This window comes from Triturus cristatus, chromosome 2_1 (genome assembly GCF_964204655.1).
Source record: "Triturus cristatus chromosome 2_1, aTriCri1.1, whole genome shotgun sequence".
Lineage (NCBI taxonomy): Eukaryota > Metazoa > Chordata > Amphibia > Caudata > Salamandridae > Triturus > Triturus cristatus.
Genome location: NC_140581.1, coordinates 87852067 through 87867063, shown reverse-complemented (window position 1 = coordinate 87867063; position 14997 = coordinate 87852067). Strand labels below are relative to the sequence as shown.

The 14997-nt window shown below is 48.7% G+C and overlaps 1 protein-coding gene across 5 annotated transcripts in view; it reads left to right on the top strand.

Moving 5' to 3' along the window:
* Positions 1-14997, top strand: part of UNC13B (unc-13 homolog B) — a 2660654-nt gene that overhangs the window by 2148190 nt on the left and 497467 nt on the right. The gene's annotated exons all lie outside the window — the stretch shown is intronic.

The window sequence follows — 14997 nt, the reverse complement described above, 5'->3', positions numbered from 1 at the left end:
TCTACATGCCCCTATATAATGCCACTGTACCCCAAATCGTTGAGGCATTGTTGATCCGGTCTGCCGCACCACAGCTCCACTGGGTGCTGCGTCACCTGAGGTCCCATGCCAGTACCCGGTTGCTCAACGGCACCCACGGAGGGACAGCATGCACTCGCCGTGACAGCACACCTTCAGGCCCTGGGGGGCCCTCACTGCTGGGTATAATTCCTTTATGAGCCAACCGGTGCCTTCCGTTTACTGGTGTTTGCCTCACGCTAGCCAGGCAGGACTCCTCACCACTGGGTCCTTAACATAGGGGCACCACCGGTGTTTGCCTATGAAGCCCGGGCACTCATTACCAGGCCAGCCGCAGCTTCTGCCGTCTTCATGGCCATCATTCCCTCCACCATTTGCATTGCAGATAGTCCACCCAGTCGCACATGTGGAGTTAATCTCGATCTCTTCTCTGAAACTGCTTAGGCGCGGGATCGTCATGCCTCACTTAACGCTCACCAGCTGCAGCTCTACGTCAACAGGAGCAGGCCAGTGCACTCAACAGACGCCCACCGCTGCAGTGTCCCTCCAGCGCAGAACAGACTCACCGGTGACTTCGCTGCTGCCGGATATGAAGCAGCTTGCTCCTGACGCCCTTGCTGCCCAAGCTTGTGTGCCCTTGCTGTCACCGCCGCCGCTGAACTGGCAGGCCAACTCCACAGTTCCGAGGCCAGCGAACGTTGACTGGACCGCCTGCCATGGATGCTCCGGCCAGGATCTCCGCACCCCAGCCGATCACCAACGCCGCCTCATCTGGGGCGGTCCTAGTGAGTATTTACCTCTGTTAGGCATCCTCGCTGCTCGCGTAATAGGCGCGGCTCACTCAAAATCTCGGCCTGCTGCGTCTCACATCGTCCGCAATCTCTCCACGATCACTTGCATTTAAATAGGGCTTTCCGGCGCCGATGTACGCCAAATTGCTAACACTCACTGGACACCACAGTTCACATTTGGAATTACTGGCTGGGCGGATTTTGGACGGATTAATTTCACCTGGCCGGCAGAGCTTCACTAACATGCGGCCATCTTGCTTAGGCCTCTCTTGCGCCCCCCACCCCCAGAGATTGGAGTCTTTTTCGAGGGCAGCAATCCTCCCAGGGTTTTCAGAGGTCGCTGGCTGCAAGACAGGTTGCAAGTTCGCACAAGCTGGAGACAGGCCGATAGTGCTGAGACCAAAGCAGTCGTTGTCTTCAGTCTTCTCTACGGGGTTGTCTTCTTGCTTCTTAGGTCATCACAGATGTAGTTTCCAGGTCTTGGGGAGCCACCTAAATACTAGATTTAGGGGCCTTTTAGGGGAGTAGCGGGTAGGGCCAATGGTCATTTTACCTGATGTCGCTACACCCTCTATTATACCACCCTCCTGTGGGAGCAGGCTTAGACCTAGCCCTGATTGGAGGGGTCTCCTTCATCTTTAAGATGGCGGGGACTGAAAGATGTACTTCACCTTGCCTGCCCCACCTTAGATATGGAGTTGGCAGAGGTGGGTACACCTTCCTATTCTTTCAAGTTTTCCTGCCGGTTTCCCCTCCAAAGTGGGGGTGCAAGCCAGGGGCTACTCTCTGCTGCTAGCAGCAGAGGCTGGGGTGATCACATTACAAAGACGGCAGGCCTTTGGAGCTTCTCTCTTCCAGCACAGGCCCATCCTGGTGGAGAGGTGTGACACCTCTGCCCAGGATGTCCATTGTTTATGGCCCCAGAGACCAGGGGTCAGAAACATGTCTGGTGGTGGCTGGCTGCCTACAGCCGATCAGAGACCACATCAGGGTTGGTAAGTTTTCAGGGGGCACCTCTGAGGTGCCCTCTGAATACTTTGTACAGTAAACCCCACACTGTCATCAATGTGGCTTTATTGAACGTAGTTTGGTACCAAACACTCCTGTTTTCAGTGAAGCCATTGTGGTGCTGTGGAACTCGAGTTGTCGAGTTTCCAGCCCATGTTCTCTCTATGGGTTCCCTAGCACCTACAATATTAAGGAATGGTCCTCAATATTGTAGGGGCATGTCTGCTCATGCAGACATGCTCTCACCTGTGGTATAGTGCATTCTGCCATAGGGCTGTGAGGCCTGCTAGGGTAGATACTCCCTATGCCTTCAGGCAGTGCTGGTGGGCTTGGCACCCAGGCAGGATGATGTGTTGATGTTTTCCTTTGCTCCCTCATAGGGGCATGCCAGCTCCAGAGGCAGTGGCATGGTCCTAGGGAGGGGTGTCCCAGTAATACCTCTTCAGCTCCCAGGCCCTAGGTGCCCAGGGTACCATTTACTAGGCACTTACAGGGGGAGAAGTATCATTTGGGGATTTGTTTTTAGGAACGTAGCACTGGCACAAGTGACCTAGTTGGCAGGGACCCTGGGCTCTACAGTAAGAACCAGGGAAACAGGTCGAGGCTTACCATGCAAAAAGAGGCACTTTCTCAAAAACAGGTACACCTTGGGCATAAATAGTGCACTCTTCTTTCTGTGAGGTACAGCTAAGGCAGAAGCAGCCCAATCTTTACACTTCACATGACATGTACAAATCAAGCAGCAACAGTGCAAGTATTGTTCCCTCACAGAACAGGCGTAGCATGGCAGCAGCAAAGCAAGCTTCCCTCTCACAGGAGACAGCAAATGCAATCATCCATTCCCCACTGAAAAGCAGGGCAGACTTGTCATCTTTCATCGCTTAATAAGCGTACAGTTAAGGCATGATTGTATTGTTGGTTACAGATAGATCTCTGGAGTTGGTGCTTAATTCACTAAGAGAAATGTATGGGTGGATGTATGAGTAAATATGCTAGTTCTGAAACCATTTGCATGTAAGTGATATAACAAGTCAACATCCTGAAGGTCCTGCTGCTGTTACTCAGAGAGCTGCTGCTGCTTGTATTGATTCTTTTGATTTGGAGGTGTTAAGAGGTACCCTTTACCTTGTAGGTCATTGTTATATGGACCATCACAGCAACAGTCTAAGTAACTATGATCTGCCCAGCCACACTGGGGTCAACAGCTCTGTAAAGATTTTTAGTTTCCCAACATCTGGTGCTATGCAATCAAACAAAGCCATATTACAAATTCTGACTTCCCTTACTATGTTCATGGGAATGTAGTTGTGACAGTAATCGGACTAAATGAGCGTGACTGATGTGTCTTCAGTGCTTATTGTTGATCCAGTTATTCTGATGTACCCTAACTTTTCATAAAACAGACAATGTATAGTTTTATTGCAAGCGCCATAAGCTGGGGGAGGAGGGAAGGGAACATGGAATTAGGCTCTGATGATTATTAGACCTACAGGAAGGCCTAATATTGACAAGACAGGAAATAGATGCTTATAGATCACATCTGGTTTATCTCGGAGATCTAGAAACTTAATTGGATATCCAGGCAGTAAGCATCAGTTGAGCACCTCCAACTCCCTGTGCAGATTCATGTTCTTTCTGAAGTACTCCTCTTGTAGGGGCACTGGTAAACCAGTCATCTCCATGGTCATCAGGGCTTGTAGGTGTGACAATTTGATAATTGTGATATGAAGTGATGAGCGAACTGTTGAGTATTTCTGCACAACCATGTTCATTTCAATCATGCTTCATTTTTGTGTTTCCTCTTGTCACAAGCCCCAGCTGTCTTTCGCATTCGCAAAATTCACTTTTTTGGTGGTAAGGATTCATTTGTTGACATTTCATCCCTAAGTTGTGTTGACTCCTCTCCCTCTTACATATCCTCTCACTTGTAACTCCACTCCCTCGAATACCTTCCTTCCTCTCATACCCCATAAGTTACTAGATTGTACTTTACAGTGTGATTGGCATAGTAACCCTGCCTCAGAAGTCCTCTTTTTGCATTTTCCACAGCAGAATTGAGTAAGTTGTGCTTATTAAATAACCAGTGTGAAAGGTCACATCAAAGCTGCCCTCAAGGTATTAGTACTCACACAACTTTTACCTCCTCAAATGGTGTCTTTTTACTTGGTTATGAGGATCTGCAATGGCGTTTTCCTGCTAACATGTATTATTTTCTACAGGCACTCCTTAGGTTTACCATTCTACATCTTAGAGGCAACTTTTACCCAACCATCTCCTTGTCTGAATAGAACATCCTGAACTAGTGGCTCTAGCTCTATCAGATAGCTGGGTTCCTGGGCCAGTGGAGGTCAGCTGGTGGAGCCTGCCAATCTTGTTTTACTTTGAAAGTGGTTGACCTAGAATTACAAGTAACCTGAATAGTTGCAGTATATAGAGAGCTCCCCATAGTGCTTGCAAAATAAGAGGTCCCACTACATAGTGCCATTACTGTAGTATTCAATCAGGTTGTGTGTACACACACACACACACACACACATATATATATTGTACATTGACGACGGCACATCGCCGAAATGCGTTTGTTTTGTATTTTGCAATAAATCCATATTGAGGATTTAACCTCTATCATAAGTGCTGGTCTTTTTCCAAAAGGAAGTAGAAGATTGGATGTAATACGCAAGAATGCCTTTGCATAACTGAGCACACGCTGCCTAGTGTTGGAGTAGATGGCAGAGACCAACGGAGCATGATATATTTATATATATATATTTATTTATTTACTTACTTACTTACTAGAACAGATTTCCCGTTTCGAAGCATCACCGCCAGTGGTACTCATGTTAACATCAGAAGGATGGCAACTGGAATGGTCCCTCAGGAATTTAATCTGTGGCTACTGCTTGCTTAGAAGGAACAAAAACAAACAACAAAAACAAATACGCCAATAGCCTTTTACACTAGTATGTTTACACCTCTTCAGCAAAACACCTACAGATTTCTGTGTGGGTAGATACTCTGATCACTAATCCTTATTTGATGTATAGGGGTGGTGATTTAGCTTGGGTAGACATTGATCCGGGCCGAATGTTCCTTGACAACATTTTTAAAAATGATGGTTGTGTTGCAGTGATGATGTAATATTTCAGGATCAAAGAGACACATATACTTCATTTTGGTGTCAAATCTTAGGTTTTTGGTTTCAGGTAGACTTATGAGACAAAATAACTCCTTAGAACAACCCTTCCACCATTTCCAAAGTAACGTTATAATAGAGGAAGAAGAGACATATATAGAAATGAACCAAATAATAATGTTTTTTAGTCCGTGTATGCATACATCAAACAATGTTTATGACCTGAATATGAAAATAAAAATGTTTATCACTCCTGTTTTGGACACATTTTCATAGTTCACTTTATCTTTTTTCGGCAATTGCTCGTGGTACATTTGCAGAATGTTGAACATTTGAGAAGAACATATGGGTAGACACGTCTTTTTGTAGCACATGTTTTGCAAGTACATATACGTGTAAGTTCTGTGGGTAGAGGCATTAGAAATTTCGTAGGTTTTAGCACCCCATCAATATCTTTCCAACCAAATGCATACAGATCTTTCTCTAAATATGCATGATCCAAAACAGTTACACATCTCTGATCAAGTAGAATGTTCTTTTAATACATCCACGCACAGAAAATGACATTGGTGGAAACTCACGTAGCGGGACTGATCTCTTGAACTCCCTGTAACGAAGATCATCAAATGTGTGACAGTCAGAACTCGTTTTCAACACACACATAAGGTATTTTTTTAAGTATTTAAATTCACATTTTTTTGTGTCAGCAAATCCTTTTAGAAACGTCTTGATAAATTCACCTCTTTTTCTACATCCATATCTCTATGTGCTTGCGAAAGTTGTTTTTTTGTAACCTGTTTTGTAGTGGCTCGTTTGACGAAACTCTTAGAATGGCAATTAAATTGTGGAAGTTTAGCTTTAGTGAATATGTCAAACAGCTTTTTCTCTTTCAATGCATATCTCTCCTGCTGCAGTTCTGTGTATAGATTTGATCCATGTTCCAGGACATCTAGGATACGTGCCTTCATATTGGTATCCACATATTGTTTGGTCATGAAGTTGTGTAGTCCGCCGGGCAGTCATTTCAAAGGAGTTTCCTTGCTGCTACTTCAAATGAAGAGGGCTGTCAGCATGTTTATTAAAACTTTCCCCTTTCTTTTCCACAAGTTCGTGGTGAGGAACTGTTTCTCGATGGTTCATTCATTTTGAATTTGGCAGCTCTGAAAACATTGCAAATCGAAAAAACTTCATGGTAAACTAGCTGCCATTGATCAACATATTCACTTTTACGTGTCTTACCAACAATTCCCTTGGAGCTTTCCTGTGATCTCTGGATCATCTGGTCCAGTTTCATATCTGGAACCACAGGTTTTAACGTTCCGTCTGTCTTTCACCACAATGGATGGATGAATTATCTGAAAAGGTTTGGCTTTTCCACATCTAGCTTCTTAACTCTTTCCAAGTACCAGGACCCAGATCTCTGGTAGTTTATGCAATCGAATTCGCGAAACACAATAATCCATGACTACACTGTCTTCACGTGCAGCTGCCAATCACATTCCTGATCAGCATGTTCCAAGATGTTCACTAGAGCTATCATGTGTAAAGCATTACCCTACTACTTGCAAAGTTCTGATTTTTCTTCACATTGTTTTTTTTTTTTTGTTTTTTTTGAAACCGTTTATTACAAAATTCAAAGAATATACAAAGATGGGCCTACAAACTTCAGGCCGGCCGCTAGCAAACAAGAGGAGCATATGATACACACAGTAGAACACATGCTTTCGGCAAAGGGAAACGTACAGGAGTTAGCAGCATTGATGGCCACACCATCCGGACCCCACATAACGGTTTCTTTTTAACATAAATAACAACAAAAAAATCAAACCACAAGGCAACCCACAATCAAAAACAGCAGCATGTGCTCCCCTAGAAGGGGGACCCTACCAATCCATAGGAGTAGCAAGGGGGGGAGAAGGTCAGGGCAGGGACTGGGTGGACTCAGTGCCCGGTACCGGAGAGCTAAACCGGCTAAGGGGACGGGGCAGGCGATGGATCGGGCAATAACGGTGGGGCACAGATTCCCCCGCGGTAGGCGTTCCAGGGGCCCCATACTTTCACCCATGTCCCAGGCTTACCTCTCGCTACATACACCACCTTTTCCCGAAACATGCAGCAGTCCAGATTTTCCATCCAGGCCGAAACAGTCGGGGACCTCTGGGAACCCCACAGTTGAGCAATATCGCGCTTGGCCACCATATATCCCAGAGTCACCCACCACGTCTGTGGCGCCGAGTAGTCGGTTGGTTCCCACACGTTCAACAGGCATCTCCTCGCTTCGGGCAGTAGCGACACACGCGTAACCACCCGCAGGACCTCATGCACACCACGCCAGAATCGCTCCACTTCTGGGCATTCCCACAAAATATGAAGAAAGGTCCCCAAAGAACCACACCCACGCTTACACAACCCGTCCACAGCATAGCCCATACGCAATAGCCTTGGCCCCGTTATGTAGACCCTATGGAGTATCTTGAGCTGGACGAAGCGAAGGCGGGCCGGTATGGCCACCTCTTTCGGGGAGGCCACCGCCGAGACCCAGTCCTCGTCGTCCAGCTCCAATCCATCGGCAACCCAAGCCTCACGAAGATTAGTCAGCAATCCCGAGCGGTCATTAATCAGTTTTTTATAGATTAATGAGATCGTGCTTTCCGGTACATGTCCATCCAGCACTCTATCCTCCAGAGGGGAGTACTCCGGGATGGAGGCGACGTCCGGGAAGGCGGAGCATAGTGCATGACGGATCTGCATATACCGAAAGTACTCCCTGTCCTGCAACTGGAATTCCGTCTGCAGCATCTCGAACGTTTTGAATCCCCCCCTCGTCCAGAGATCCCCCACCCTGCTGATGCCTATCATGTCCCACTTCTCGAAGCCCTTCGAGGTCCACAGGGAGCCCAACTGCTCAGATGCGTATAGTGGTGACGCCCGGGTCAAACGATCCTTCCACCCCATCGCTACATTAGCCGCGTGCCACACTCGTACCATGACACGCGTGGGGCCCGTCAGACGTGCGTCGAGCGAGCTGGAGTAGAGCGCTCGATTATAGTCACCACCCGGCAGTAGCATCTTATCCATTTCAAAGGCCGGGTTTAGGGCGGGCCCGTATAGGCCGTGATTAATCGCAGCCAGCTGGGAGGCCCAATAATACCGTTTAATATCCGGGAGGGCAATCCCCCCGTCATACCACGGGAGCGTCAGCGTCGCCAGGGCGATACGCGGTCTCCCGTCCCAGAACAGGCGGCGTTGCAAACTCTCCACCTCGCGGAAGTAGCGCGCCGGGACGAGGTCCATTGTATTCTGCAGAGCGTACAGGAAACGCGGCAGCGACATCATCTTAAACAATGCCGCCCGGCCGAGCGGCGAGAGCGGCAAACGCCGCCAACGCGCGACATCCTCCTTCAGGCGCTGGAGGGGGGGAAGCAAGTTCCGATCATACCGGGCCTCCGCGTCCAGGGTAATGAAGACACCCAGGTACCTAAATCCCTGCGGGGCGATCTGGATAGGACAGCCCCGCGGAAGGATAGGAGCCTCCCCAGAGAGGACATACACGCACGATTTAGCCCAGTTGATGACAAGGCCGGAGTTACGACCAAATGAACGCAATACATCAACCAGTACTATCAGTGATTTACGTGGGGAAGCCAGGTACAGGAGAATATCGTCAGCGTATAGAGATACGCGGTCCTCATACTCGGGGGTCCAGCGGAGACCACGAATAGAAGGTTCCCACCGCAGCCACTCCGCCAGGGGCTCCAAGGCAAGCGCAAAAAGGAGCGGCGATAACGGGCAGCCCTGCCGCGTGCCCCTGCCCAACTCAAACGGAGCCGACACTCTACCGTTCACAACCACCTGCGCCAGTGGGCCAGAGTACAACAATTTAACCCAGCTGATAAACCCTGGGCCAAACCCAAATTTCGCGAGCGTCGCCCAAATATATGGCCATTCAAGTGTGTCAAACGCCATAGTGGCGTCCAAGGACGCCAAGATGGCCGGCTCCCGTATGAACGGGACACGTGCGAGCACCCCATGCAAACGCCGCAGGTTAAGCGCTGTGTTGCGATGGGGAATAAAGCCGGACTGGTCCTGGTGGACCAAGTCACACACTACGCCGACCAGCCGATTGGCCAACACCGTGGCGAGAATTTTGGGCTCCGCATTCAATAACGAAATGGGTCGATAGGATGTGACCCGGTCCCGTGGCCTCCCCTCCTTGTGGATAACCACGATGGTAGCCAGACGCTGGTCTAGCGGGAGGGAACCCACCGAGTGGGCCGCAAGGAACATAGCACGGAGATGCGGCGCCAGCGTATCCGGTCGCAGTTTATACAACTCGATGGGAAGACCATTAGGACCCATGGCCTTGCCGGTAGCGACCGAGCGTATGGCGAGGGCAATTTCTTCGGAGGTTGGAGCGGCGTCCAACGACACTCTGTCCTCCTCCGAAAGGGAAGGCAGCGCGATATCTCTGAGCAGGGCATGGGAATGCTCTTCAGAGCGGGAAGACACCGGGGAATACACCCCACGGAAATAGTCCGCGAAGCAGGAGACAATTTCCTCCGGTTCAGTGACACACACACCATTCGTTTTCTCAATCAACGGGACAACTCGACTCGCTCTCTCTTTTTTGTCCAGCCACGCAATCAATTTACCAGCTTTATCACCCACATCATACAGTCTCCCCTGTTGCTCTCTACTGAGGCCCCTGGCCGCCTCCGTGACGAGGGCCTTGTAGGCCGCTTGCTTGAGTTGGAGAACATGTAATTTGTCATCCGTCACCCCACATTCTAGATCACCCTCCAACTCGGTTATCTCAGCTTCAACACGGGTCACCTCCTCCCGCTCGCGCCTCCGGGAGTGGGAAATAAGGGACAGGGCCTCTCCTCTGAGTACTGTCTTGAACGCCTCCCACAGTGAGACCGCCGATGACACAGACCCCACATTCTCGTCAAAATAGCGCTTAAGGGATTTAATCAGCTCTGCGCGAATGGTGGGGTCACGCAGGTACCAGGGATGGATCGGGACCACCCTACCCTCTCCTCTCGGCAAAATATCAAAGTGCAACAAGAGCGGGGAGTGGTCCGAAATACCCCGTGCCAAATGGCGCACCTCTCCCACCCTCCCCACATAAGCCGCTTGGACCAGGACATAATCTAGCCGTGAGAGACTACCATGAGCTCCTGAATGGAAGGTGTACTGTAGCTGCGTGGGATGTTTTAAACGCCAACAATCCACCAGCCCCAGGGTATCCAAGAGGCCAGATAACCACGCTTGGGCCCGGGGGAGATCCCTAGGGGGGTGACGATCCACAGTCCCGGAAACTACAGCATTAAAATCCCCCCCCACCACTAGAATCCCCTCCGGAAGGCCAAGGAGGAGGCGCCCCAGGTCCACAAAGGTGGTCGTCTGCAGCCCCGGCGGGACATATACTGACACAAGAACGACCACTCTGCCCTCCATTCTGCCCACCAAAACCGTGTAACGTCCCCTATCGTCATGGCGCACCTCATCAATCTCCAACGGGAGCGAGTTTTTAACCATAATGCCCACACCCCTTGAACCAGACGTGAAGCCCGAATGGGCCACAAGGCGGTAGCCCCGTCGATTCATAGCGCAAAAGGAGTTGCCAATGAGGTGCGTCTCCTGCAGAAAAACTATATCGGGCGAAATTCGCTTCAAGAACTGCAGGACCACACCTCGTTTTATCCTGTCCCCCAGTCCATTAACATTCCAGGACAACAAACTCAGTCCCCTACCCCCCATCATAAACAGAAGTCATCACTCGTCCCCCAGAGAGCACTGTAGAGATAACACAATGATACGTTTGCCTTGTGGTGTAAACGAACAACACCCCACCCCAACCCACCCACTCCAACAAAACTCCCCCCTCCCTGCACCCCTGCATGAGCCCGGACAGCCCCCCCAACTTGCAGTGTGCCTGTCGCCCCTATAGAATGAAACTAGCTAGACCCCGTAGAGGAGGAAAGAGTACCCCTTCTAGACCCCACACAACCTCCATGGGAGGGTAATGTACAAAGACAGACGCTTGATCGAAAGTAGCATCGTATTCGTCCAGAGTGAGGTCCAATATTGACCCCTCAATCCCGATCCAGTGGGCCGTCTCCTCCCGCCGCCCCCCCCCCCCCGCCATCTCGATCACGATCCCCAGACAGAGTGTCCAGCCAGTCCCCGGCCGCTTCGGGACGATCAAAAAAGTGCGTGCGACCATCCACCTCCACTCGCAGCTTGGCCGGGAAGAGCATGGCGTATTTTAAGTTCAGGTCCCGAAGTCGGCGTTTGACGCCCAGGAAGCTCAGTCTCTGCTTCTGGACCGCTTGGGTGAAATCAGGGTAAAAGTTCACCTCCATATTTTCCAGCTTAACCGGCCCCTGTAGTCTGGAGGCTTGCAGGATCGCGTCTCTGTACCGAAAGTTAAAAATCCGGGCAATGAGAGGTCGCGGAGGGGCCCCGACCTTCGGCCTTCCCCCGGGAACTCTGTGGGCCCTCTCCACGGCAAAAAATTTACTCAGTCCCCGAGGCTGGAGATGGGTAGCGATCAGGTCCTCCACAAATAGATCCGCCGCCTCTTCCTCCCGTCCCTCGGGTACTCCGATGATGCGGATGTTATTCCTCCGGGCCCGACTCTCGGAATCCTCAAGGCGCCGATCCATAAGTGCACTCGCCCGACTAAGCCGGCGCACCTCCATTTGTAGTGCCGCCACCTCAGTCGTAAGGCCCGATGCGGTTTGGGCCAAAGAATCAACTCGGTCGTTGGTCTTGGAAAGATCGGCCCTCACCAGGCCAACATCCACAAGGACCGCGTCGATCTTCTGTGCCAGGGTGTCGAACCGCTGGCCCACCGAGGCCTTCATCTCGGAAATGGCGCCCATGACGTCGTGGAGAGTTAGATCCGTGGGCAAGTCCGGGGCATCAGAAGGGCCCTCAGGGGACTTGTGCGGTCCGCCGGGAGATCCCCTCTGGAGGGTATAGCGGTCCATGCTGTTGGCCTGATGGACGGTGCCACGCCGGGTCGACTTGGTCTTTGACCGATCTCCATCTTGTTTCGTGGCCATCGCCACTGGTCCCACAATCGCACCAGCAACGCCGTAGAGGGCAGGCAATCAGGGCCACGAGCTCCGGGGGGGCCACCCCAGATCAGCGGGGTGGGTCACAGCCGGCAGGCAGGCAGGGTCCCCCAGCGAGGCCACACCAACACAAAAAGCTCCGCGATCTCACTTGCAGAGACGGTGCGAAAGCGAAAGTGCGGGGTACGCGACTCGCCAGGCCCGGCCCGCCGTTGTTGTTCACTTTGCCACTGGGTTTTCCCAACGCAAATCCGGGGTCCGGCGAGAAGAAGGCCGCAAACTTCAATCGGTGCTCACTCCGGCACCCGAGGTCCGATTTGAGAACGGAAAACGGGTACCACCTCAGCTCAGGCTCACCAACACAGTCCCCTCAACCGAGGCAGGATGAATTCAGGATAGACGTAGGAGGTTGCGGAGGTCCTCGGGAGCCTCGCACCTACGCGGCCATCTTGGTTGCGCGCTAGGCTCCTCCCCCTTCTTCACATTGTTTGACAAACTCTATGAACTTGGTTTTCTGATTTTGAACTGAGTGTTTTGAACCTTGCCTGGCTTTGCATTATGTCTTTTGAATGTAGTGCACCCGGTGTGTTGTTCACTTCTGAGATAAGATATGAAAAACCTAATTTGTCATTCTTGTTCCAGAAAGCAATGCCTCTATAGCCTCACATATGGTGAGCATACCTTTTAACAAATTAACGTAATGAGTTCCTCTCAATACTGACTGGACAGTTTTGCTTCCAAAGATGTCAGCCTCATTAAGTGCATAGTCTATGCCACATCCATTGATATAACTCACTGCTTATCGCAAGACAACTTTTTATGTGGAAAACGCCCATTATTGGATAAAAATCATCAAATTCTACTGGATTGTTCATAAAAATGTCAGCTACAATACGTAAAGCACCATCGTAGAAAATTGGCAGGATAGGCTGGTCTTCAAGCTGAGCACGCACATTTCGGAACTTTTTATAGCTGTGTATGCTGTTGCGTAGTTTGTGACTGGAAATTATATTACTGGTAAAAACCCAACTTTCTTCAGTGGGACAGTATTCTGGGATATCAGAGCATGAATTACAGCCCACGGAGGAACTGGCTTTTCTTCATCCTTCAGTCCGCCCCGAATAAGCAGTATGATAAATTCAGTTAAATCAGTTTTGCGGGCCGCAGCATCAGGTAGAAGAAGATCCATGTCCTCAGGGACTTTGAAACTTTCTGGTAGACTAGGATGTATTGATGGCTTGTAGTGATTTTGCACACGTTGGCAAGACAGTTGGGTTACACGTTTGCAGCTTCGTTTGTTTATGCCTACAGCTGACACAGCTTGTTTTCCAGCAGCTACTTTATTGGTACAGTCTGGAAAAAGCATCATGGCAGTATCATGTGTGCTGGATGTTCCAGACAAAACAGATCTGTCTTCAAAACCATCAACAACAGCAATTGTAAACGCTTTCTTGGTAAAGTGACTTGGAAGTGGATTCTCAAGATTTTACAACATGAGCTGCTAACAAGTTCCTACTCTGTACTATGTCATTATAACTTATTGATGCACCAATATTATTCATTGGAGCGATTCACTTTCTACTTTTACACTTGTCATAGATTGCGTGGGCAGTAATCATTTGTAGGCGAGTTTTCTTTTTGCCGTGATGTAATTCATAAAATATGATTTGGAAAAGACAGTACATTTGCACAGCATAAACCTGTCGGTTCATAGGACTGTCTTCCACTTCTTTGCGTGTATCTTCAAATCCATCCTCAATGTTGTTGACTTCTGTTCCGAACTTAGACTATAGTTTGTAACAGTTTCGCTTTGCTGATATTAAACAATGATGAAAAAAATGTTCAGACAACATCAGGCATTCTTGTTGACTCCCATGATTAGCGGAGCTCCGGGGCATCACAAAATTTGTCAGTAAGTCCAAAATCTAAATCTTTCTGGACATTTCTTAAAATGGTTCCTGCTGATTTTTCTGCATCCTGTGATCTTATTTTGGCAGCACGAACTTCAGATTCAAATCAGCTGAGAACAGTGGCTCATTCTTTTTGTTTTGACTGGAAAAAATTAATTCTGTTGTCATTGCTTGAGCTTCCTAATCTGAGACATGGGTTGGCACAACAGTTGAAACATTTTTAATTCATCGAGTCCCGGCCTTTACTAAATACTGTCACGGATAGGTTGGGTTTATGACAAAGTGAATTGGCTTGTGGATACTCTTTTCCTCTCCTCATTTATGGTCTTGTCTTTTATTTGTTATATTCTTGTGTACAAAATGTATATCTTGTTGTAATAATTATGTGATTGCATTTCCAATTAATGTGTTTTTAACGACTGATAATCCTTTTTGTATGCATTGAAATCGAAGTCGTCAGTTTTCCAGGCTTTTTTCCATTGTATACAACTTTTAGCACTTGTTGTTACAGTGATAAAATATTTGATCCTTTTCACCCATCAGGTTTCAATCTTTTGTGAATTTCGTCTTACCATATTTATGCAGCCTCTCGAACTCTCTTCTGTCCAGCCGTAGTTGATGTTCTCTTTTCTTTTGAATTAGTTTGGTATATGACACATTTTTCTTTGTTGAAGGAGTCCTCAGATTTTGTAGTTAGCAACACACTTTGAGGAGGCAAATATCCTCTGCTACCACCTGCTTTGCTTACGATTGCTTATTTGAATCAACAGAAATCCTGAAACAAAAACAATATTAAAAGAAATTACCATTATGATGTCTAAAACACATCATTATAGATCCGCCATTTTGGAAAATAGCAGAAATGTTGCTCTGAAGAGTTTCTGTCTCTATAAGAGTACTTCTCCCCTAAAACCTATGTTTTGACACCAAAATGAACTATATAGGTCTCATGGTTCATGGACTATTACATCATCACTGCAGCACACTTGGCATTTTTTTAAATGACAACCCGAAAATTTCAGCCCAGATTATCAATGCCTACCCAAGCTAAA